Raw genomic sequence first — 27,918 nt, 5'->3', positions numbered from 1 at the left:
TTTGATTTATAGAAGATGTAATATATATTTCGAACACCAATTTTTTTATGTCTTCCTATGCTTTTCAGACATTCAATTGTAGATCCAGGATTTTTCTAAACAGGGGGCCACATAAATATTATGTTCTCAAGAATAGGAAAACAAATCTTTAAAAAAAGGTGCTCATGTCCTCCTAACAGTAATCTTTATAGCATCTTTAACCGTCCCTAACCCATCTATACACTTCAGCCTCCGATCCACCTCCCCTTTGACCTTTTTTACACCTGATGATTCCGAGGAATCTGACAAACGTCTACAAAACGTGTCGAAAAACCAGAAACTTTTCACACAAAATGTCAACTAATGTGTCTCTTCTACGCTCTAATGATTTCTTCGACACACATTTCTCATATTTTAAAAACAAAATTTGCATGAATCTGGACAGATATATATAAGAGTTCATCCGAGAACTTTAATGTACTTTCCTGCTATTTAGATTTCAATTATGATTATAAATAAATGATCTTTAAATGAATTGATTATGTCAACAAATCTTGAATTTATTTATGGCTGGTTTATGTGTGTGGTTGTTATTGTTTTAGTGTTCCAGCATTCCCACACACAGATCTTATGTTAATGATGATAGAACAAGTAGAGTAACTACCACAGACCAAATTCATCCCCTTGTTACCACCAACAATAACTTTAAATCAATTATCTGGACATTTCATTTTCAAAAAATGTTTTAAAATAATATTTTTTTTAATAAGAGAGCAATTTTGCAAATTAATTTGACTGCATTGTTCCATCATCTTTTTGAATAACTATGGAGTAAATGGTAATATTAAAATTCCATTCCTCAAATCCAACCATTTTTCACCAGATGCAAAATGTATCCAGTTCCAGTATCATCAATTTAAACTGTTAATATTCACAAGGTGCAGGGCTAATATAGCATCTGTTACTAGCAAGACAAATTTGACATTTATCAAAATGTCTTTCTACATAGAGTTAAGTTTCTTGATCTCTGCCATCTGAGCTGATGAGCAGTGAAAAAACTTGTAATTAACATTGATTTATCAAAGTCACATCCTAAGGTAACAGTTTGAAAGTATAAACCTACATCAATCTCGTTTATAATGTTTCACAACACATCTTCTGGTTCTGGTTTTAAATCCAAAACAAATTTGTGTCGGTTTTGATGGGGAGTCATCATCCTGGCAACCCACAGGGAGTTTAATGGGGCAGATAACTCTCCTTAAAATCCTGACAACGGACATCTTTATCTGTAATGCTGAACTGATAATGTCATTGACCAAAATTTGTATGCTGTGATAAATGAAATCACAATCTAAAGTATGAATTCCAAATACGGCAGGACACCAGATACACCATCATAAGGAAGAATTTGACAGCCAACGAAACACCGACATGATTTTATTTTGTCCCTCCGATTTCTGGACATTCTCGCCAGGTGAAATATCTAGCCTACAAACAACTTGCAGTGACCCAACTATATGTATATCAAATTACCAACAATTGTACCTTTTGAGTTCTTTAGTAAATAACCTTTGGGCAAAACAAATACCTAGCCGCTGAACACGCAATCAGTTACCATGGCGACCGGACCAGGTGAGCGTTCCAGTCTGGGAAGTTGAGAGATTTGTTTATTTTTCTCACCTCTTCGTCTTGGTCTTAGCCATTTAAAACCTGATCAGCTTCATGACAAATTTAATAAACCTTTCTGTTCCAAAAAGTTATAAAAGAATCGTTTTCATTTACTAAAACTGCATGTGATTGGATTTCAGAAAAATCCTTTGATGAGGAAAAACAACATTACATTAAGTTTAAGACATGACTTTTATGTTTTTAATTTTTAGGTAACAAATTGTTTTGCTGACAATGCACATTGCTTTATACAATGGAGTCACGGACAGTTTATGGCTAACTACTGAACCAGGCTATACCATGAGGACCCGACATAAAATAAATGCAAACAGTTCCTAATTCTCTTACTAAATTGTCTAGTTCACCAACAATAACATGAGCCAATAACATATGGGTCAAGCTTGACCCTAAGCTAATACTGGTCATACTTCAGACCTCTGGAAAACTTTATCATCTCAAAGAGGGCAGAGAATCAATTTCCTATATCACATCTGGAGCCGTGTACCTGATGTGTACCAGGAAAGAAAGGTAAATTGCCTCAACAGAAGTTTAAGTCTGAATCGGATTAAAACAATGGCTCAGTGAAATCTGATCACTGATCATCTCCCTTGTTATATGAAACAAATCAAAAGTGAGATTCTTTTACAAGTTAGGAACCACCAACATGTTACAAAATAATTTGTTCAAAAGACTGATGGTCCTTAATTTCATTAAATCAGTTCTCTTCAAAGCTCTAATTTGCAATCAATCAGCTAACAGCCAATTCCAGTAGGGAAAAAAAGGACTTGAAGGATCCCATGAAATAAAATTGATCTATCTCAGAATATTTTTTTATCATTTTTTCCCACAGGTAAACAAGTGAATATCACTAGACTAGAAATATACTTCCCCCCCCCCCCTTCCTCAATGAAGAATCATATATATTTATACAGAGATTTGATTTTTACATTACAGGGCTTTGGTGATCATTTCCAGATATTGTCAGCACTTATCACTAATGCAGCCACCTTAGGGTGAGTTTGGGTGCTGGACCATGACCTGAAAACAGCTCTGGGTGTAGGTCTGAAAACAGCTCTAGGTGTAGGTCTGAACGGTGAGATTCCAGGTGATAGCGTGGACGTAAATATGGGGCGTAAGTCTACCTCTGGCTATATAGTCGAAACTAAGGTGTCAACAACGTTGTAATTACACCTTCTCGTGGGACGTACCTGAGGTTCAGGTGCAAATGATCCAGACAGATGTTTGACCTTAAGGGATATACCTACTCATCAAGAAATACCCAGATCATAACCTTCACAATGGAATAAGCTCAGCACATGTAAAATTGGTATTGTTTTCATTCAGTTCATAGCCGTAGTTAGACCAATTTCACTGTATTTTATGGATGTACACCCCAGGGAATTTAAATATACCAATTTTAGCAATCAAGTGAAAAAAATAAGGATGACCGATTGTATACGCTTGAAGAACACTGTTTCCCTTTGATTTTCATCAAATGATACAAATTTAGTCTGTATTTGTAAAAATATCTTATTTATATCCATGGGCAGCATCACTGATATAATCCTGTGTAGCAAAGATAACATATTATACAATTTCAATAAGTACAGATTTTCCCAAAAAAGTTGGGGGAAAAAAGATCAAAAGTTCCTGTGACTACTATAATACAGATACATGGCCCAGTGGAGGTTCCACATTTTTTGATATGGTCGAACAACAGTTTAAAGCTTTGATCTACTCTTAATGGATGTCATCTGTTGAAAATTGACCCTTTGACAGGAAACAAGCTGACCAATTATTGCTGGACATTACAGGTGAAAGATCTCTACTGTAACGGAGAGGTCAGGACCTCATCTGTATCTGTTGATGAGGAAACTACAGATATAAGTATCACTGTCACAAGCTTGGGGACCTTTTTCCCACGCAAAAATTAGTTTAAAGTCACCTCTAGAAATCTGTATGTGTCCCTTAAGAAATGAAGTATGTATTACTGTTTCCAAACGGGACAATTACATCAATGGTGTTGTGTTACCCTCTAGTTGGGTATACATTTTGTTTTACAAATTTTGTTTTACAAACTCCAAGTTCATAGGAAATAGGAAACCTTTAGTCATGATATAACCAACAGGTAAACAGTGAGTAAACACCTGAAAAAAACAGGTAAACAATGGGTATAAACATCTGAAAAAACAGGTTAACAAGTGGTTAGCAATATTAGTGAATAAATTACTCTGAAACTGATTAGTCAAAACAATTCCAAATTAGTACAAATTATGATAAATATATATATATGATAAACAAAAGTGTGCAATACCTGTAAGATGACTTGACCGTGACTGACCAAAGGCTACGTTAGGAATAACTTGACCACTGGCCGTAGGATGATCATGAGCTGTAACACCTGTGCGGTATGTGTCTACAATGCCCTGGGGCCAGTGACCAGTCACATAAAATATATCCCATCATTACTATACTAACAAGGACATTAGTCCATAGACGATTTTATATCCATTGGTCACTCTTGGCTTGACTGACCAATACATCAGTCTGGATGATTCGGGGATAAGTCTGTTACCTATCAAGAGTTGACTCCTTAGAAAAGTCCTATTTAGTATCATCTGCATTTTCAAGATACTTTGCCAAATTTGTCTCCTTCAAAGACCAGATACCAGTTAACTGATCTATCTGTCTTGTCCGATATGGACCTTTTACTGTGAGGCAGATTTTTAATTGTACATAGGATTAATGTCGCCTTCCAGCTTCGAGCTAGAGGGAATTTCTCTTAAGCTCAGTGGTAGAACGTCTGACTAGGAACCTAGGGATTGCAGGTTCGATCCCCAGTGGAAGCATACTATTCTCTTTCCTGTTTCAACTGTTATCATAGCTGGTCAGATATAGCTCTACGTAATCAGACGTATATTAAGTATTATTGTTTTACCATTTCGTGGTAATTGACAATTTTATACAGTGTCAATTTCACAAAATTGATGAAGTACAAAAAAACATACAATAATTACTTAAATGAGATAAAAATAATATTGACAATTTTTGTCTGAGATTCATCAACGTATTGGACGATTATGACATGTATTGCCTGTAACTAGAATGATTACACTCCACTTACTGATAAAGACGTCAATACCTGTCAACAGGTTGTCAATACCAGATTGATCACTTGGTCAGTAACTATTTCGTGAATTCATTTTATTATCAGGATTATGCCTATGGTGTATAGTGGTCAAATTCCAAGACATAGACCAATAAAAAGTAGTTTGGAAATCATATAATCAAGTATCGTTAATCCAGCTACTGTTAATCTCATTGTCCCACTACTTAGCTAGTGTTTTTAGGGACAAATGAGACTTCTCCTGTACAAAACTGTTCCAATAATTTTGCCTTCTTACAATGATGCCACCTCACTGGTAACATAAGTGTCTGGATTGTCTAGGTTCAACTGTACATGATTCTGAAGTATATGTTCATACATCTGTAGAATGTAGGATATAGCTTTACTTGTTGTGAGTCAGAGTTTCATTACAAGAGGTCATATTGGCCTGTATTGATTTGCCTTTTCGCAAAAGTCCATGTATAACAACACAGAAAATAAGTTTAGACTTGAGGTCTTCAATTTCATCATTGGATCACCATTAATTGCTCACCTTCGCCAATTATTTTTTTCGAAGAACTACTACAAGAAAAATGTATTCAACTAATTTACATAAGCCCTTATTTCACACAACCATCACATAGAAGGTAGAAGAGCCCTGAGTATCTCAATATAACTGAACAACTTTAAAATGGAGCATATTGACCACAAAGTTCTTACCTCAGTCTGAGATTTGTCAAACCTTGGCAGTTCTCATAAAAACATCCACAAGCACAGCTGTCCCAGAACAGAATGACTGTTCTCTAAGACACTCTGTGACAAAATACATTTAGGCTTAAAACACCTCATTTCCACTACTTGTCCTCACATTAAACTTACCTGTGGCCACCTCAATCAAAAGTATTGTCATCCTATAGGCTTCACATAACAAAATATTCTAATTTTGTTTCTTAATTTGCATACAACATCTTTCCAAATAAAAGAAAAATGAAAAATGAATACATTTCTTGTGAAAATTAACAACATTTTCAAGAATTACTCCAGATAAATCAGGCTTTTGATGAATTTTCAGAACTTTTATAGATATGAGATTTATATTTCCAAGCTAACCAGCTCCTCTGCAGCCAGCTCCTGATGAGCTATTAAGTTGTCGTACCTTAGGGTTGATATCGGGCTGCATGTCCCTATGACTGTTTACGAGGTCAGAGGTCGAAAGCTGTTCCTACTTTTAAACGTTTGTTATTCTGTTACGGAATGTAACACTAGAATATAACATTTTCCTCCACCTGTTGTTCCCACTTTCAAGTTAAACACTATTTCAATGAATCCTATGTCCTCAGCTGTTAGCCAAAAGTACATAAGAAAACGTTTGGCCAGCAAAATTTACTGGAATTTTCTGGCAACTTTAATTTAAAGTCACAATGAAGACAATGAAATTGTTATGCAGAAAAGAGATACAAATCTGTAGGAGGGAAATCTGACACCTGAAATCTTCTTAAAGAAACTCAGTCTTTATAAAAACCTTTGCAAAAAGAGAATACAGGAATTCTGATTATTTTACAAAATAATAGAGTTCTATGTCCATCGATATGAATACTTTTTGAAAGATGTTTTTATTTACACGAACAGGTATATATTGTATCATGTTCATAATAGCCAGTGTTCTCCTGAATCTAAACCTTAGAAATATTGAGTTACAGAGTATATTTGCCTCTTTTTTTCCCTTTTTTTTACACTCAGATACGAGTACTTGTTAGACAAGCATGCAGTGTTACCATGAATGTACAGCACCCAGAGTAAGCACTTATGGATAAATTCAACATCAGACAAAAGGTACAGCTTTCCAAAACCTGATAAGCTTAATGTATTGTTAATACAAAACTCAGATTTGAAGGAGAAAAAAAATCAAAATTATCAACTATCTTTTCTTGCTTTCGTCTTCAGGTGTTTGCCATGAATCCCTCTACGTTTCAACTATTAAGTTATAAAAGTAGTAAAATTCTACAAATATCTTAAAATTGAAACTTGGCATCAAAATAATAAACTTTTGAATATCTGGGCCCTGCTGACATTTAAAATGATGGAGGTGAAAATATTACTGTATATAGACAGCATTTTAAAAAAACTCTATATATTCCTAGCACATAAGTTAACACTTGATTTCTGTATTTAATTTTATCATAATTTTCATCCATTAAATTTGTATTAAGATTAAGTGGGTATAACAGTGTTGACTCCTTCTTCATGTTACATACACTCGATGAAGATCTCTAAAAATGCATTAGTGTACATGTACAGCATAAGGTGACTTATCCAAGACAGCAACAAAAACACGATAATCAATTCTGGAAATTGGACCGCTAGTTTTATATACAGAAAACAGAGGCTAGGAAATCTACTTAATGTATAAATTACACATTCACAGGATATACAAATATCAGCTGTGTACAATTACAACAAAGACCGATCATTATTTAAGATATATTACTCCCTGAGATCTGTTATTCAAATTTGTAAAATAAAGTTAATTCTGTGTATAATGATACAGATACCAGATGGTGAAGGTGTCAGCTGTTATAAATTATCACACTACTGAAACACGGTCATTAAAATTGGTAATCAATGTTCTGGAGAAAAAAAAGGTTTGTTTTATCATATTTTTACCATATGTTTACCATATTTTGCATGAACCATAAAAAACCTAAATTATATTCCTTAACCCATTCACCCCTAAAGTCACATTTGAACCTTACCAAATCAAAGACTGGGCAAGTCCAGTTTAGATATGTAGGGGGGAATGAGTTAATTCTTTGATCATAACATTATTGTTATCGGAACAAGGAATTAAAGTCGATCTGTAAATATTACCATAATTCACAATCTATTTTCATCCAAAAAATATCTGTCATTCATTCTAATAACCAGAGCAATATAACAAAATCATTATTTGAACTTATATTTATATATATACAGTAGTATATAAGTACATTGTCCAGATTTTTGGGTAGTTATTTAGCATTTTAAGAACATTTACCACACAAAAAAAATAGGTCACTTCACAGATCCACCTATATTTTTAACCCTTTCTCCACTGTTGACAATAATGGAGTCAACCAGATCAATGCGTGGTAGAGTTTACTAAAGTAACATAGGGGTGAACGGGTTAAACTTTTGCAAATAGCTTTCGAAAGTGTACTCCTATATTATAATAATAACAAAGGATCTATAACACAATGGTGTTTGTTGGCTGTCAAACATTCCATTGCTAAATCAGATACGAGATAAATATTGAAAATTCTGGAGTATTTACCTGTTTTAATTTAGACAATGGGTTTGTCATGTGGTAAAATTTATTAAAATTGAATACCTTCACACTAATACACAAACCAACACACATACAATCTGTTAAAATTCAAGGACGGCCTTAAGAGCAGGCATGGGCTTAATACTGGCAAAACACAATAAAATCCCTTCATAACTTTAGACCACCTACTGTAATACATAAATCATATAGTGTACGAATCTATTGAGAACGAGGTGGGCTTATATATTAAAGAGCATCAGCTTTTTACAGGTAAAATACAATATAATTCCTTCATAATTTACGAATATTTACCATCATACATAAACCACAGGCTGAGATGATGTTTGTCATCTGTTTATATAGTGATCATATTGATGTTGTATATGACACACATGAACAACAAGACGAATGTCTTCATTATGAATAAAACAAATCTTCTTTCTCCACATCTAAAGGAATCAGGGACCAGAACAAGCCCGTCACATTGACACATTTCATCGTAACACTGACAGCAAACTCATTTAGCTTATCCAGGACAAATTCTTGTGGCATTGCAAGCTTCATCTCATGAATGTGAAATTTGTTTGATTAGAAAAAAAAATAATATACATGTATTTCCATAAAAGTTTATATTATATTTAACACAATCGATAGAAGTATTTAAAAAAAAAAAAAAAAAATGTGAAAAAAATGATTAAAAAAACCCGCTTTACATAAAGATACTGTTGAAGTTTTGTAATGCAACATAGTTTCAATTTGTTTTTTAATATGTCAGAATAGGAGCAGGTGCAAACTGATGAATTCAGATATCAAATTTTACTTCATATTTGTTACATTTTAAGTTGGTTGCCCCATTTTACAACTGTGTAGACTTAAGCAAAATTTGTCATCTGCCTTGCTTAAACAGAATAAGCAATCTAGGTAAATAAAGTTGGTCACAATTTACTTCTTCGAAATTTTACAGCATTGTAATGGATTAACAATGTCCAAAAATTTGTCATTTTCAAGAACAACTTTTTGTCCTGACTGGTTTCGATATACGGTAATATGATATATTGCATAGTGCAAAATATTTGAATTGACCTCCTTTCATTTTCAACCGAAATTACAATAAAAGTTATAAAATTGAAGGAAAAATAAAGATTCTAAAAGACCCTCCTATAGATGAGGTAGATATCTAAAATCAATCGTATCCTTCAATGACCTTCAGTCACCTCAGGTCAAGGTCAAATGCCCTACATACAAACTTCTTATATAATGTTCCAATTTTCTAATCAAGTAAGGCAATTCCAGTTTGCTTTTCTTCTAACAGTCAAAAAGTTTGAAAAGGGAAATAACTTTAAATAGGCCAGTTTGACAATCTGCCAAGAAATTTGAGCGATTTGGGTCATGCTGTACATTAGAGGTATAAAGTTTCCCCGATTTAGGTTTAAAATTAAATGCTGTGGATAGGGTCACCCTAAATACACCTACTTACTATGTAGCAACTTTAAACAACATTTTACAGTTGATTAAACTTGTAAACATAATTTCTATAGAAAGGAATTTTCAAAAATCTAAATTTCATAGTTTGAGTAATATACCCAGTATATGACACAACTTTCTGAATAATAATAATAAACTTGGTGCGTTAATTAGTCTATCCCTAAAACTTCCTAAAATAGAAGAGCTCATGGGCACAAAAACTGTTCCAAAATACACCCTGAAACATATATGTTACCTGCTTGAAGTACTTTTATACATATAGGAGCTATGTATCAACGTTCTAGGCTGACTTTTATAAACCTGGATAAGTGTTTACGACCTTACCACTCCCTTTTGTGCTAAAAGCGTGTACATCAAATTGTATCGGATAGGTAAAATATCACGTTATTCCCCGTTCAACCTTCGGTACATGTTACTTAACATATCAAAGATACACATCAACATTATATACAGGTATATATCCGTGTGTGTGGCATTACATGGAAATATCACATTCCCCTCTCCTTGTCTACTTTCACGATACATTTCAAATTAACACTGCGTCAAATCTTCCAGTATTTCCGTCACATTTTGGTTCCCTATATAAGATCTCCCTGGAATTTAAAGTTTATATTTTGTTTTCTCTAACAGTCATATCTTCATTGATTGATTGAAATAAAATCTCTAGGAAAATATAAGCTGTATTCTAGCTGTGCTAAGATTTTGAATTTTATACAATATACTCCCCGTCCCTATCCAACACACATTTTTCCATTTCGTGTCGTTTATCTCTCCATCAAATGCCTCGACATGAGAGTCCCTTTTTTCATAGGTAACATACCACCTTAATAAAGAATCACATTTCATTCCAGGAAATCGATTGATATTCCGTGCTTGTATGCACAAGGAAATTGATCAAATATAGAAACTGCAACATCTGCAGTATACAAAGTCACAAACGAAAATATCTCTTTTTTTTATAGAAAATTAATACAATGCATAAGAATATGAAAGCATGAGGCTTTTTATAGAAAGGACTATGTACAATCTTTGCAGGGAAACAACTATTTTGTCTAAGAGGAATATATATGTACCGTAAAGTTACCTGTCGGGGAACATTTGACAATGTGTACCTGGTAAGGTAATAATACCTGGTATTATCAGCACCTGTAATCTACCTCAGGTAACATCAGTACTGACCACACCTTACAGGTATGACTTAATACCTGTATCGTACATTTCACACAGGTATTACATTGATATAAATCGATGTTAAAGATTGCCATATTCCTGCAAGCTATATGATGCAGTAATGCATATAGTTTAGAAACAAATCCAAAAATTCTGTAAGATATCAGCAATTCTATTTCATATAAATAAGTAGACGTGTTCAAGATTAACAAAATCCTGAAAGCTATAATGTACCGGTAGTATTGTGAAAATATTGTAAAGAAATAAAAAAAATTCTGAGATATCGGCATCTCTCTGGGATATCCTTTTATCTTTTGATATCAAATGACTTTCATCAGCATTGGATAATGAGTTTCGTTGTTCCCAGAAACAACTTTAATGCAAAAAATCAATGTTGCATCATACCAAAGTCTTTGAAACATCAAAATAAAATCTAATTGGTTCATCTAATTATTCAACATATTCCAGGTAAATTAACCAAAAATACAAATATACCTACATTAATACGATGATCATCCATGTCAACAACTTGATACGCTGCCTTTTTTGTTTGGTTACTAATGATGGTGTTCCGCTGTTCCCCTGAGAAAATCCTTGTAAATTGCATAAACACAAAAACTTCAGATCTAAAAAGCCGTCTTAAAGACTATGCCGAAAATAGTCCTTTTCTGGTTAAAAGACAATACACCACCTGTAATACAATACACCTGTAGTCTACTTGATACACCTGTATCTACAGCATACCTGTAGCTAAACGAGATTATCTGTCACCACATCATTTGTATGTATCTATAATCATATCTCAGACAATCGGCACCTGTCCCTAACCCCTAATTTGGTAAAGCCCCAGACACAGTCTACCTGTATTGCTTTTTTAACCTAGATCTCCCTACCTGTGAATTATGAGGATATATTTACCCATAAGATGACCTCTTCAGAGCAAAGACCAGGTGTTAAGAGCAATCAGATGACCTCTCAGGTCCAGGACAGGTGCCAATTTGACAATGTATAACAATCTGTGTGTGGTTCTGACACAAGTACGTAAAACGTCAAGGGCCCTTATCATCGTAACAGGTTAATGAGAGTTAAGACATAAGGAAAGGTTGTCATGGCCATAATATATAGACAGGTGATTAGTGACTCATAGATGGACATCTCACATTCCAAAAAATCTGGAGAAAGACCCTATTATCATCGTGATCATTGCACTGTCAGAATATGTAACAGCGCTTCCTGTTATGGCAGGCACTTCTATGTCATTTCTATGTCATTTCTAGGTCATTTTGGTCATTTCATGCATCTACTGGTCAATACATACTTCAGTTGTCATACAGGTCACTTTACATCTAATGGTCATGACGGCTAATTCTGTAATAATGTGTTTCTATTATTTGCAGTGGTCACAATGACAGAACAATTACACCATTGTCGCAAAAAACTGACACATCCGGAATGTGCAGCAAATTAATGTCCAATACCAGGGCGCAGGTAACGGTGATTTTATTCTCCAAAGCATGTTTCTTGTCAGGAAATACCACACATTTTTGTTATCTCTTGGTTTTATCAGGAATTGCCATCGTCCTTGAATTAGGAAAAATTTACACCAAATGAAAGCATGTAGGCTCTATATATTTCAAACGCATGTTTGATTTTTTGAAGTTTGTCTTGATTATTATAATAGTATTTATAAAGAAAATTAGGAAATGATGTTGTGCTCTGCTACACCATTTTTTGGACTTTTCTTTACCAAATTAATATATGTAAAATATACATATACTCCCGTTACAGACAGACTCACTGAAGGAAAACACTTAATGCCCCCTCTACAATACTGCATGGGTGCACAAAAGTCTACATGTTATTTAGAAAGCCAGTCACAAATTACCCTGTTGTTAACATTTTTTACTGTTCCCAAATCTTCTAAAATGCACCAGTCAATTTAATTCTCATTTAAATAACATTCATTAAGACACGCAAGATGTTAATTGTCATTTTGAAAATGCTTGTAACCACCCTCATACCTGATGGTAAGCAAACTACCCTCATACCTAATGGTAAGCAAACTACCTTCATACCTGATGGTAAGCAAACTACCCTCATACCTGATGGGAAGCAAACTACCCTCATACCTGATGGTATGCAAACTACCCTCATACCTGATGGTAACCAAACAACCCTCATACCTGATGGTAAGCAAACCACCGTCATACCTGATGGTAAGCAAACTACCCTCATTCCTGATGGTAACCAAACTACCCTCATACGTGATGGTAAGCAAACTACCCTGATACCTAATGGTAAGCAAACTACCCTCATACCTGATTGTAAGCAAACTTCCCTCATACCTGATGGTAACCAAACTACCCTCATACGTGATGGTAAGCAAACTACCCTGATACCTAATGGTAAGCAAACTACCCTCATAGCTGATGGTAACCAAACTACCCTCATACCTGAGGGTAAGCAAACTACCCTGATACGTGATGGTAAGCAAACTACCCTCATACCTAATGGTAAGCAAACTACCTTCATCCCTGATGGTAAGCAAACTTCCCTCATACCTGATGGTAAGCAAACTAACCTGATACCTGATGGTAAGCAAACTACCCTCATCCCTAATGGTAAGCAACCTACCTTCATACCTGATGGTAAGCAAAATACCCTCATACCTGATGGTAACCAAACAACCCTCATACCTGATGGTAAGCAAACCACCCTGATACCTGATTGTAAGCAAACTACCCTCATACCTGATGGAAAGCAAACTACCCTCATACCTGATGGTAGGCAAACTACCCTCATACCTGATGGTAAGCAAATTACCCTGATACCTGATGGTAAGCAAACTACCTTCATACCTGATGGTAAGCAAAATACCCTCATACCTGATGGTAAGCAAACTTCCCTCATACCTGATGGTAAGCAAACTAACCTCATAACTGATGGTAAGCAAACTACCCTCATACCTAATGGTAACCAAACTACCCTCATACCTGATGGTAAGCAAACTACCCTCATACCTGATGGTAATTAAGCAAACTAAATTTGTAACACTTTTGCCTCAATTAGAAATTTGTAACAAAGTGCATGTTTAACCATGGCTGAACATCCTTATATCAAAAGTGAGCAACAGTAGTGAACCAGGGGCAAGGTGAAGGACGTACAATAGTTCAGACTGTACTATTTGTTCTGTATGTTCTGTTCAACACAAAGGAGCTATCAGGGTCACTAGCTCGAATGTCTTTATAGAGAACTGGTAAAATACTTATAAATAACTTGTATTGTGATTCTGCTTGTCACGAAAAATGTTTGTGTTTTAAAATAGGTGTATGTCAAGACCTATACTGACACCAAAACTAGACGATCAGGATGTACACCCTCAGGTGGGTGAGTTATTGGGTCATATAGCATGAGCAAGTAGATTGGGTTTCAATAGAATGAGCAAGTAGATAGGGCTTCAATAGCATGAGCAAGTAGATTGGGCTTCAAATTCAACTTGTTGGCCGTAAGTAGGTTTGGAAAGTTTGACAGTATTGGAAATCTGGTGAACTGGTTGGGAGGCAAAGGTTCTGAGTTTAATTTGTGTTGGACCTCTATAAGAAGGTGTTAAGATATTATGTTGTTTACCAATGTGTTTGAACAGTCCCTACAAAATATGCCCCTTATAATATGCATGCAATGCTTTTATGAGGAATGAAACTCAAGTGCATGGCAGCTGTGGGGAACCTCAAGGCATTGCTGTAGGAGTTCTAATTTTTTTCTTCCCGATAACTTTATAACGTACGTGTGCTTCACAACTTCCCTGCTCCAAATTAAGCTGCTACTCCAAAAACAGCAATGCTTACCGTCATTACAGCAACGTCTCCTCTAAATGTAGTCACTAAAATTGTTTGAAAAAGTTGTCCAAAGAAAATAATATTATCCATATTAGTTGAAGATTCATCTTTCTTGTCAAATAATAATAATATACAACATTTGATACAGCGCCCTATCTAGCTAACATAAGCCACTCTTAAGCGCTTTAAAGTACATATATATATACAATTAATACAATTATGATATACAATTTTTGAGGAACTCACAGGAACTGCCTTAATTATCAGGTGCTAACTACTAGCCCTATGCCACCTGGCTAATATCTCCCTATGTGTGTATGCCTGCGTGTGTGCTGGAGATGTATTGTGTTCTGTTTGTAATGGGACTGTGCTTCCAACGGTATCTTTTATAGTGCCACCTCACAGATACCACAACACCCACCCCAGACCATTTTATACTCCACCTGGGTTGTTGGAGTTGAAATGCATTTTAAAAATTTCTGCTTTATTTGTTATTGTTTTTAGTTTCAAGTTTTGCTTCATCCATGAATGTTCAATTAAATTATCACAAGACCTAAACCCGGCCCCCTCAACTGCATTTAATCTCATGAAGCTGTCTAACTCTCACAATTTCAGCAATGTCAATGACCTGCTTCGTCTTTGTGAAGTTTCTAGGAATTTCTTATTTCAAGTATATTCTTTCAATTTCTTTCAAAGCAGACGTTCACCTGATTATAATGTTACAACTAGGTCAGATGAAACCTCACAACAATTCGCATCCTATTGAGAAACTCCTGATGCGAGCAAAATCTCTCATTTAAATATGTTGTGTAGTAAAATATGTCAATTTCACCACGTCGATCTTGGAAGCCATGGGGTGTACTTTATCAGTAGACACGGTCGAGGGGTTATATATATACTTATTATTCCACGGAGCTTTAGCTGATTGTGTAACGACAGCTTTTATGTTGACATTGAGTACTCTATGTACAACACATGTTTATCATAAATGTTCACTTGATGTGTGTCACGCAATTCACTTTTATAAAACAGCTCCGTCAACAAATACTTTTTAATATGGATATTTAGACAAAATGTATTTGATGATATTTTTTTTAATGTCAAAATTGATCATTATACTTTCAAGTAAATTCAAAATAATTATAATTTTTTCCTATTGAACATAAATAACATGAAATTCATACTAAGAATTTAATTTTTAAATTTCCTTTAATTTGTATGGTCTGTTAGTTTTCAGAAACGCTTGAAGGTGTGTTATCAGATATCAACAACACTGTCCCGACTTTTATGTGTGTGTGGCTTACCCAGTTCTGACCCGTGTGACATCAGAGTATATAAGCACTCAATATTGACACACTGACTTATCCAATATGGCACAAATCGACCAAATAAATATGTCAAACAACTTCAAATACACGAAATAAAGAAAACATATTATCACTAAGCTCTTAAATAAATGTCCAGTCATAAGAAAATTATCCTGATTTTATTGAGTAGTTATGAAAATATTGATTCTAGCTACTACCTTGATTTACGCACATGAGAAATCAAAGAAAAATTTCCATAAAGCATTCCTATATTTGCTTTAGGCAAAATATTATTACTCAAATATCAATTCTTAACAAGTTGCCTTTTCTTAACTTTTCGAAGAAAAAAAAGACATTGTTTCAGAGCTACCTATAATGTTTTGATAGTGTCAACATTTGAAATGTTTCTTTGATGCAACATAATTGGTATTAAGAAATATGATAATTCGTTTTCTAGATCAATGGATGAATTATATTAGAAAAAGAAACAACATGACATGGATATTTTTATAAGCAAACCACAGAAAACCAGTGCATATGAAAATCTGATAAAAATGTAAACAAACTTCACACATGAATAACGAGTATTTCGGTTAAATATGACAGGAATTACAATAATTTACCTTCAGCTTCGTAATCCCTCGGAGCACAGACATGGCCATTGTAACAAGTCTTTTTCAAAATCTACTCTGCCTTAATCCAGATTTAAAGTTCAAAATCCACTATAAGAGGATGAAAAATGCGCTTTTCAAAACAGATGGAATGAGTCTTCATCAGTTAGTACCTTAGCCAACTGCCATTCACCTGTGTATGAATGAGCGGCCCTGTCCCCTTAAAGTAGTAGGCCTTTCTCCCCAAGGCTGTCAAACAGACAATCCAAACCTTTCACTGCGGTCAGTCGAGCGGAACAGCTTATTATCACCGCGGTTTTGTTATTATGCAGAAGCGGTGACGGAAAATCGGAGTGAGAATACACAGTACAAGGGACTATAGGGACTGAGATAGACAGGGACACACCCGACCTCAGCTTTAAATGTTGCCCAAACTTCAGCTAAATAGTAGTAGACCTTGTTTACAAGACACCAACCAAGTATGTCCACACACCCTGGAGCCTGACCGAATGGACCTTACACGGCCAGAGAAATTGGTCACATAAGGACCGGTGATTAAGAGAATGTCTCCGCTCTGATTGATGTCATCGTAGACGGTACGAGACTGTTTTTTAACTATGTGTAATCATCCGAAAAGTCATTTTCATGGATAAACCTGGTCAATTCAATGACTGATGGCAATCATACAGGTATGGACAATTTGTATACAGCCCCAACGGTATCGTTAATATATGTCAACACGAAGCCATTCAAACGAGTTCAATATGTTTAAGTTTCAATGTGTTGTAATCCAAAATTGGATCCCTTGCTGCGGCTAACAAGATTAAATTACAAACCAAAGACAAAACGACAACTGATTTCGAAAACAGATCATCTTGCTAGCATTTACAAAAGGGCGTTTACACTCTCAAAGAAAAACATTGCGAAGTCTTCAATATAAAGGTGGCAAAAACACATACTACACACTGACCGACTTAATATCAGTCTGACCTTTTTCTCTGGCACAGGTTTTAAATCTAAAGAAAACTCCTACATACCTTAATTAAAACAAGGTGTAAATAAAATAAATAAAATTCTTCCGGGTAATCGAGGTGAAAAAGTCAACACTGAGAGAGAGAGAGAGATCTGTCAATAGAAATTCCAGGTATTATTTACATCGCAAAAAAACCCAAAAATAAATAGAGAACGGCAAATGATTTGAACAACCACTTAATATTGAATTCTATCAGAAAATAAAGGACGAAAGAATTATATTCAAAACATATTTCCATTGAATTGAAATTCCTTCAGAAAAGAACACCACATCATATTGACATTCCAAGGATCGTAAGTATTGTCACTGGGTGTCGGAAGTCTTTGATAGCTGACAGACGGTGAATGTGGGCTTTACCTATACAGCATAGGTAACAGTAGGTATACAGGTGTAATAACACAAAGGATGTTTAGCATTGTTAAGTATATTATCTGTTCCAGTCACTTAATGACAGACTTATCAGTGTAATGTGATGTAATTTGTGATAACCTTGTATAGCATTTTAACAGAGTCCCATTGTATAAATGTTAAAACACTTGTTATCTTGATAAGTCACCAACGCATCTTAAGATCTTTTTTTTTTTTTTTTTTTTATCTCAAATAGATAATTCTTTCCCAAATGTTTATTAATTTTCACCAATTTGCAACTTTTTGAAAAAAAAAAAAAAAATGCTCATAAAGAGTGATAGTTTCAGTCACATTTATCATAAAAATAACAATACATTGAATTATTTTGTAAATTCTTTGTTAAGCTTTTCATTCTTTCAAAAACTGCATAATAGCTTAACAATATTCACTGAAACACCTCGCTATAGTTGTAGCTTCGTCTGTAGTCAATGATGTAGTAACGAATAGTACAATCTTGGTTGGGTGATATCTTACTTCCTTTTTAAACCGTGAATGAACTTTAATATAAATTATTTTCTTCAGGGTTGATGCTTTTCCTCCTTCCGTGATTTAGTTATGCAAGTCCGTGCACACAGATGCATGGACATGCATACATTTGTACCTGTTACTGTGGTACTAAACCTTATCAAGGAAGGCTACAGAAAATTTGTTTTAACTTTGACGTCACAACTAGGTATCATTCTACTGGAATAATGAAAACATACACAATCATACAAGCTTAGAAGAACCTGAATGCAAAACGGTCTAACATATTTACTGGTGATAAGCTCATATTTAGTAATACCCCAAACCCATGTATTTTCAACACATTTTGTGGATAGGGTTTTATAATCAGGAAAATCCTTAAAAGGATCAATTTTCAGCAAAAGCTTGGTGCTATTTTTATTGTTTTTCTATGGACCAGGCCTCCTGTACTGTAGGTGACATATGTAATGACGACTGCTACTGAGCTCTTAATAGCATTGTAATATGCTAATGATATGCATGTGTTACATTTCAGGTGTATGACAGCCGTTGTGTAGATCTGGAAAACTAAGTGCATCCATCTTAACAAAACCTCTCTGAACACATCATGATTCATCTTCAGTTTTATTAAACAGGTTGCACTTTGTAAGCCATCAATTTAAAAAGCAATATTCTGAAAAACTAAGCAATCTAATTCACAGAATTTATTCATCCCTTTACATTAAGAACCAATCAGAATAGAGGAATTGTTTGTTAAAAGCCACATTAAATATTGTTATTTATCATTCTGAGTAGGCTGCCTAATCAGGATTTTATACGAGCTGGAAACCTGTAAAAACTCAGGATCCAGTTATTTTAAGCCTGTTTATCGCAATAAACACAATATTTGAATCTCATATATTCTCAACAATTGAAGTTAAAAACTGAAATTTTATGTGTAGAGATTTTAAATAACCTTCCGAACATAACACACATATTTCTTAGTAAATTTTCACACATTTCTCCAAAGCCCCATTTTGAAAATTTCTCTTTGAACAACTGGGCCTAGACTATACTTTTGAACATAAGCAGGATAAATAAGGTCACAATTGGACTTCAACAGGATAAATTAGGTCATGATTTGACTTTAGAAAGATAAAGTAGATCACAATTAGATTTCAGACAGATAAAGTAGGTCACAATTAGACTTCAGACAGATAAAGTAGGTCACAATTATACTTCAGACAGATAAAGTAAGTCACAATTAGACTTCAGACAGATAAAGTAGGTCACAATTAGACTTCAGACAGATAAAGTAGATCACAATTGGACTTCAGAAGGAGAAATTAAGTCATGATGGGGTAAAAACCAGTAAAATATGGTATTATCTCACAAAATTACATCTGGAATCTCAAACGACCAGGAAACATTGACCTTAGAAGAGGTCATATGAATACAATAGAACAGTTGACATTACATTAGCTAGTAGTGATATGGAAATACATACAGATATAACAGGAACTTCTGGAAACGCTCTTTACAAAATGTCCAAAATACTTGAGATAAATGCAGTGCTATAAAATGTAATGTTCAAACCAGTTTACACCAATCTTACAATGACCCTAGTTGGCATATTGCCAAAATTTTAGTTATTGATTACATAAGCAGCCAAGGTCTTTTAAACAATAAACATGATTTGATTCCGAATAGGATACCTTCAGTATGAATATTAGAGATTAAAATTGATAAAATATCAATCATGTTTCAAAGAAACGTCAGCATTTTAGTAATAAACAAAAACTCCATTTATTTAATGCTACATGATGATACATAGCTTACAAAGACAGAAATATTTCTTTTTAGTTCTGATTTCACCAGATCAAATTTCTTTTTAAATTCAAACTTTTACCTTGACTGGAATCTTGCTCCTCTGTGACTGTTTGGTACTCATTTTCACACCATAAAAAATATCCTCAATCTCAGATATTTGTCCGTTTTGCTGAACTTCAACAATCCTGTTATCGAATATCCTGACATAAATAGTCGAGCCACACCTTATAACCCTTGAACACTTTACCTATATTGGCAAATTTATAAAATGTAAACTTTTAAATCCGGATCTTTGATCCATGTCAATCAATATTGAGACTCAAGGGAGTATGCAGAGAGTGGAAGGCAACCGAAAAATCTCTCCACCCGAGTTAGTACTCGTCCTGTGTACGAAGGTTTAATCCTGTAGTAGATTCAATGGACGGAAGTATGTCAACAGATGATAGTACTACATATGTGGGGTACATATGAATGATTGATCCGAATGTACTGGAGGAAAAAAAATGTCCCGTCGTGCCAGGCATTGAAATTAGGCGAGCATACCACTTCGTTAAAGACCCACACACCTTTTGTCAAACAAAACATTATATACAACCGCAGGTATTCCAAATGATATAGGGCATTATATAAAGTTCTGTTTTTGTATATTACAAGTCGTGCGAAAGTTTAAATCTTTTCTGCATGTATGTCCAAACATGTCTAAAATGAAATTTGATATTTGTTTACAAAAGATTTAAAAGTATTGATGTTTTTGTGGAAAACATACAAGCATTCAATTAAGAGCACAAGAATTTGATATAAGAATAGACTTGGCTGAATCATGTAACATATGTTCGAGGCTTCATCAATTACTATTGTTAAAAAATCATTAAATACAGGAATGTGTATTCTATTATACATTTATACAGTATAATACTCATCTCTGAAGATCTGATGACTGTGGCAATAATACCTAACACCCCCCTTGTAAGACACTTTGGATTAATCTACATCAACAAGAAGGAGAATCCATTTTAACAATAAAGGGGTGTTTTTATTTGAATTAAATGTTATGGGTCATTTGATGTGATATTTTAAGTACATTTAAATTTCATTTAAATGGGATAACACAAATCTTATCTTATTCCAAATATTTAACAAGCTTTCGAACCCGATTTCAAACCTAACCTCTGTCTGAACTTCTGTTGACAATTTTTACTTTCACAATGATTCCTTGGTGCCACTGACCATTGGGGTTACCGTGAGGAAGTCTAGACCAAATAGGATGTTTTTCTGTCTCTCCAAATATATCACTCTTATAATGTTGACATTTTCTGGACAAATGGTGGCAGTATAACAAGATTACTGGGCCCACTTGTATAAAACATCTCAACTCTTGAGATTACCTCAAGTCTAAGATTTCCCATAGACAATACATTGCTTGAGATTTTCCTTAACTTTGAGATGTTTTATACAAGTAGTTAGGCCCTGGACTACTGTGTTCATGATATAGCCAAGCGATCTACCACAGCTTTATAAGAACTGGCTAAATACTCTCAACCAACAAATTTAAATTTGAATCAAACTGAGCTGTAGCCATTGCAACTGCAAGGAATGAAGTCATCCACAGTCGGGGTGAACCATTTGGTGATACTGGGGTCAGGGGTTAAAAATGCATACTGGGGTTATTGAGTGGGTGACTGCAATATCAGAGAAACTTTATTGCCTTGATTTATATTCATTATCTGTATTTAAGGATACATGGTACCATGTGTTTTGTGTTAGAGTTATCTCCCTTCTAAAAATCTTTTAAAAGTTAGTGTCGTCTTAATTCAGAAGTGAAATGTATTCATAATTGTGTACTGCTCAAATACTTACGTTATTAATTAAACATCAACGACAAGCAAGTACCTATTTCACCATTTATTCATAAAGTGGAACTCTACTCACTGTTTTTGTTACCTAAATTTTACAACACCCTGTTCCTTTATGAATTGGGAAAATAATGTATTATTTGTATTGAGTTTGGTAATATATTTTGCAGTTTTGGGTCATTTTGGGAAAATAAGGCACTTTTTAGCTAAGGAAATTTAGCAGCCTGTATTTGGCAGTAAAAACCGAGCAAAAAAAGTCATTGCTCCGGCATACGAGGTACAACTCAAAGTAAGGGAATGTGGGGTGGGTATATCAAGGACACAAGTATTTTAAACATTAGCATTTTACTGTTAACAAACTTATTATAATTTTTTTAATGAGACTGCACCAATCTGATAAAATGCCAAGAAATTAGAAAAAAAAAAATGAACTAGATATAGACCAGAGTTCAGTAAAGGAACATGTAAAATCTGCCCTACAGAACAGTTCTCCCGAGACATTTTAACACCCCATTCCCCGGACCTTAGTCGAGATATGATAAATTATATGTATACAACTCTTTATCACCTATAACCTACATCTACCAAATAATTTCGTCCTGTCAACAAAATTTACAATCTCGGCCGTTATGTCATTTCTGTTCAAACATTTTCCATTGAATACATTTGATACCAGTACTTGCTGTACTATCAAGAATTTCGCTGAATAGATAAACGTGAATGTATTCCGTTATCTCCGCAATTCTTTTATTTCCAATTTACGTTGGTTCACACTTGATGCCATTCAAACAGTCAGGTCTTTGAGGACATTTTCAAGTTGCTAATTGTAAACTTACAAATGAAATAACGCTTGAACTAAAACCCAGTCAAACTTGTCTATTATGTTACATTGTTCACATCTGCTCGTTCCTTTTGTAGATAGATATCTATGGAAGGTAACAATTTAGCATGTCAATTTCTTGTCCATGAATGTCAGTCATCATTTGAATGACATCTGTGACTGTGACTATTAAATACTGATCATAAAAAAACTCATCAAAATGTGAAAAAAATCTATGCATAACATCAATGATATTCTTTTGCGATTTGCATTTTTCTGTTTTAAATAAATAAATATACTGGATTATCTTTCAGCCATATAGCAAATTAAAATGATAGGCAAACACTTTCGATATTTTTGATTATGATTATAATTTAGATGATAAAATATTGATGAAATCTCGTCAATTTCATCATCCAAATTATAATCAGAGAAAAACATTGAAATTTCAGAAAGTGCTTATGTTATTTCATGGAGGAATGAATATATATGTAAATAGCAGGTAGGGATTCCCGATCACATCTCAACAAGCTCGGGATAGGTCTCCGGATGTATTAAATAATGATATACCTTACTAACAAGTTCACTTTAACAAATTGTTGCTACTATATTTGTTCAGTGTTGCCGATCTTGACTCTCCTGTAGACAGCAATTCTCTCTATATCTAAACAAACATAAGCCTATATAAATTATATTTTGAGGATAAGTGGGTGTATTTCACAGTAAAAGTAACGTTCAAATAGGTTGTCAAACCTGTTTATCTTCAAATAAAAAAATATCAACTGAAAATAAACATTTTTTAAAAGTGTATTTTATTAGGTATATGTAATTTAGTTTTGACTGCATCATTTAACACTAAATACACAACATGACAATTTCATGACAAACAAAATAGTAGTGTTTTCCATTCTTCTTACTGTTACACCATTTTGACATCATCTTTTCATACTTGCCAACTCTCCCTATTTAGGCGGGAGACTCCAGATTTTGAAGCCTTAATTTAAATATTCCTATATTCTAAGATCTAATGATTTCATCTGAAATAGCAACCCAAAATATATCATTTTAAAGGGTTATTCTGTCTCTAGGGGGTATATGCACATATTTTATTTATGTTTTAATTTGAGCATGTAGAATATCCCCAATGGAAATTTCAAAAAGTTTGCAAGTAGGTCTTTTTCTGCTCATAGTAAGTTTTTTTTCCATTTAAATGCAGTGTCTAAATCAAATAATTTTCTTTTCCTTCAATCAAATACCTATCTGCTCTGAGATCTGTTCAATCTGTGCCCTGTGCAAAACATATCATTATTTCCAACTATAGAATGTAGAATACCAATTTTAAATATTATTAATCAAACCTTTGCGCAACCTCGAAGAAAATTCTGTCACCAGATGATGGCTTGATATGTGTAACAGTTTTCATTTTGACAGAGAATGACAATAACATCGTCATCAAAGGATGTCAATTCTGAAATCTCTTGTCCAAACATTCTCTGAAGTTGAATAAGTAATATTCATGCATACACTAAAAAATGCAGGAATTTTAAAAAGAAGATTATCAATAATTCAATAGATTTGCAGAGCTTAAATAAGCAATTTTCAAAATATCACAGTTCTGATGTAAATGTAACACAAGCTGTTTACACACATTCTCAGCGTGCGAAAAAACCCAGACCATAATGCAACTGAAACAGTGAGTTGTCATCACTGGGGAGGGTCGATTCGCAATTCAAGATCAAATCAACACAGGAAGCATCAAACTCAAAAACAGACCCTGAAAAATTCTACTGGAGCTTTCAAAAGACAAGACATGCCATTTGTCTGAAGAGTTGACCCCCGAGGTGACCTTGTAAAAGTCCTTGAGTAGAAGAGTTAAGATTACATACCTTTGTTGCTGTAGTAGATATGCACACAAGATGGAGCCCCACTGATCAGTACTATCAGTCAAGAGTGTATTGAATATTTAATGTAGTAGGATAGCAGACCTGATGTAGGAAATGTCCAATTTACCAGTCAAAGGAATCAATATCTATCGCAAGTCTCAACCAATGGTATCAGTCTCGATCAGGCCAGCCCTACTCTACCCTACCCGTGTATGTCCCGAAGCGCCAGTCAGATTCTGTCGATTTCTGTCCGGGTGGTTTTGGTGGTTAATATTTCCAAACCGTATGAGTCTATGGCAACCAGGTACAGACTGATCTTGTACTTATTGATCTTAGAAAATGACAGTGATGGATGACCAATGTAGACAACTCAGGAATAAAATACCAGAGTCAACAGGTTTTTCCCCCTAAATATGACTACCACATCCTTATGACTCAACAAATACATCAAAATTGAAATTTCAAAACAAAACATTTCTTCAAGAAGATCTTAAAAAAGCCAACAACTCTGTTCTAAACTTGGTGTAGCACAACTGTACTGGGTCAATCACCTGTGACCAGGCAGCTCAATTAGCATCCGTCTAGAGAACTGCAGAGGTCCCTGAGATACAAATCCCAGTCTGGCTGTGCATTTGCCACCTATATTTGTTACAATTAGCCACTATGAAAAGAAATATTTTTGATTCCTATAAAAATACAATGAACACAAATTTTTAAAATTTCAACCAATATAAAAAAACCTGCATAGGGAAACCAACGCAAATTGAGTTGTTTGTTTACAATCCAGGTGTAACAGTCATGTTGGGATTGACCTTAATTGGCACCCGTTGCAGAGAAAAATATGAAGATTCACAAACTGGCAGAATGACAGACAATCACAGGCACACTGGAATTGTAAACAGTGTAATTCCACCGGAGAGTGGTCCTTGTGGTCAATAGTGTGATCAGAGATATGGAGATAGCTCTAGTCACCAGTAATTACAGGTATTCACAGGAGTACATCAGCAAATCAATAACCAGGGGAGCAGCCATCAGCAGTCGTCTGGTCAAAAGGCCTTGTAAAAATTACTTGTGGTACATCTTGGTAGACTTTTAATGTTTTTGTAGTTATTGTTACACCTAAGCCTAGAATAGCACTGTTTTTTGTGCTACTGTTTTTGTAGTTATTGTTACACCTAAGGCTAGAATAGCACTGCTTTTTGTGCTGCTGTTTTTGTAGTTATTGTTACACCTAAGCCTAGAATAGCACTGTTTTTTGTGCTACTGTTTTTGTAGTTATTGTTACACCTAAGGCTAGAATAGCACTGCTTTTTGTGCTGCTGTTTTTGTAGTTATTGTTACACCTAAGGCTAGAATAGCACTGTTTTTTGTGCTGCTGTTTTTGTAGTTATTGTTACACCTAAGGCTAGAATAGCACTGTTTTTTGTGCTGCTGTTTTTGTAGTTATTGTTACACCTAAGGCTAGAATAGCACTGTTTTTTGTGCTGCTGTTTTTGTAGTTATTGTTACACCTAAGGCTAGAATAGCACTGTTTTTTGTGCTGCTGTTTTTGTAGTTATTGTTACACCTAAGGCTAGAATAGCACTGTTTTTTGTGCTGCTGTTTTTGTAGTTATTGTTACACCTAAGGCTAGAATAGCACTGTTTTTTGTGCTGCTGTTTTTGTAGTTATTGTTACACCTAAGGCTAGAATAGCACTGTTTTTTGTGCTGCTGTTTTTGTAGTTATTGTTACACCTAAGGCTAGAATAGCACTGTTTTTTGTGCTGCTGTTTTTGTAGTTATTGTTACACCTAAGGCTAGAATAGCACTGTTTTTTGTGCTGCTGTTTTTGTAGTTATTGTTACACCTAAGGCTAGAATAGCACTGTTTTTTGTGCTGCTGTTTTTGTAGTTATTGTTACACCTAAGGCTAGAATAGCACTGTTTTTTGTGCTGCTGTTTTTGTAGTTATTGTTACACCTAAGGCTAGAATAGCACTGTTTTTTGTGCTGCTGTTTTTGTAGTTATTGTTACACCTAAGGCTAGAATAGCACTGTTTTTTGTGCTGCTGTTTTTGTAGTTATTGTTACACCTAAGGCTAGAATAGCACTGTTTTTTGTGCTGCTGTTTTTGTAGTTATTGTTACACCTAAGGCTAGAATAGCACTGTTTGTTGTGCTGCTGTTCAGCCAACATTTTAATCAATTGTCCCCACACCATTTAAGCAATTTAGTCTTGGTTGGGTTACTGTCTTTTTCTCCCAGGTGAAAATTTCTCCCCGTCCCCTCCAGCCAGGAGTAAGTAATGCATACTGGTTTGAGCTCTGTCCTTTTGCAAACTCGACTAACATTTCCACTACTTTCTCCCTATAATTGTCTTGATTCAAAGGACATTTTTTCTGATGTAACCTATTTTCAAAATATCTAACTCGCTATTACACTTTTACATCCTTCAGGACACTGAAATTGATATATACAATCTTTAGCAGGCATGACATTTTGGCTCATGTCTACAAGTATGCTGACTGTCTTTTACAACACTCCATCTTTCAATCATGTAATCCAGGCCAACAGAAAACAGCAGAAATAGATGCATTTTATTTGAAAACACCATCTTCTCCAGAAACCTGACCCCTGTAGTAGATCAAATATGTAAACAGACAGGAAAAATCAATTTATCTTACATAAAAATAATCTTCAAACAGAATTTTAAATTACATTTTTATTCATAGTTTCCAAGATGTTCTGTGTGAAATATTCATATTTTATTCATGAAATATAGAACACTATTCCCATTGCTATATTAAGTCTGTATATAAGATACACTTGACGTATACAGAAAAGTGTAGAATTATTTTGAACAAGGCAAAGTATTGCAAACAAGAGGCCCATGGGCCTTAACGGTCACCTGATATATTTATACAGAGAGTTGATTTTGTTTTTAACATGAACAGAAATATTATTCAAAGTGACAAAAAACAATAAAACCACCTTACTCAATATCTAGCATACAGATTTCAGACTAAAAAGGATTTGAAACTAGCACCTCTGATTCTTAACAAGGAAAATGAAGAAATTTTAGCACACTGACTCCTTTGAGCCCCACCCTACAGCCCTTGGGGGTAGGGCTGGCTCAAAATTTTCAAAGTATCAAACTGTCAATTCAAGGTTATAATTCCAATCAAGTTATTAACATGTAATATT

The 27,918-nt window shown here is 34.5% G+C and overlaps 1 protein-coding gene across 1 annotated transcript in view; it reads right to left on the bottom strand.

Moving 5' to 3' along the window:
* LOC110454566 (titin-like) overlaps positions 1–27,918 on the bottom strand; it is a 158,651-nt gene that overhangs the window by 44,444 nt on the left and 86,289 nt on the right. The window lies entirely within an intron of this gene.

Source organism: Mizuhopecten yessoensis, unplaced genomic scaffold (assembly GCF_002113885.1).
Source record: "Mizuhopecten yessoensis strain PY_sf001 unplaced genomic scaffold, ASM211388v2 scaffold7907, whole genome shotgun sequence".
Taxonomy (NCBI): Eukaryota; Metazoa; Mollusca; class Bivalvia; order Pectinida; family Pectinidae; genus Mizuhopecten; species Mizuhopecten yessoensis.
This window is presented reverse-complemented; position numbering and strand designations above follow the sequence as displayed.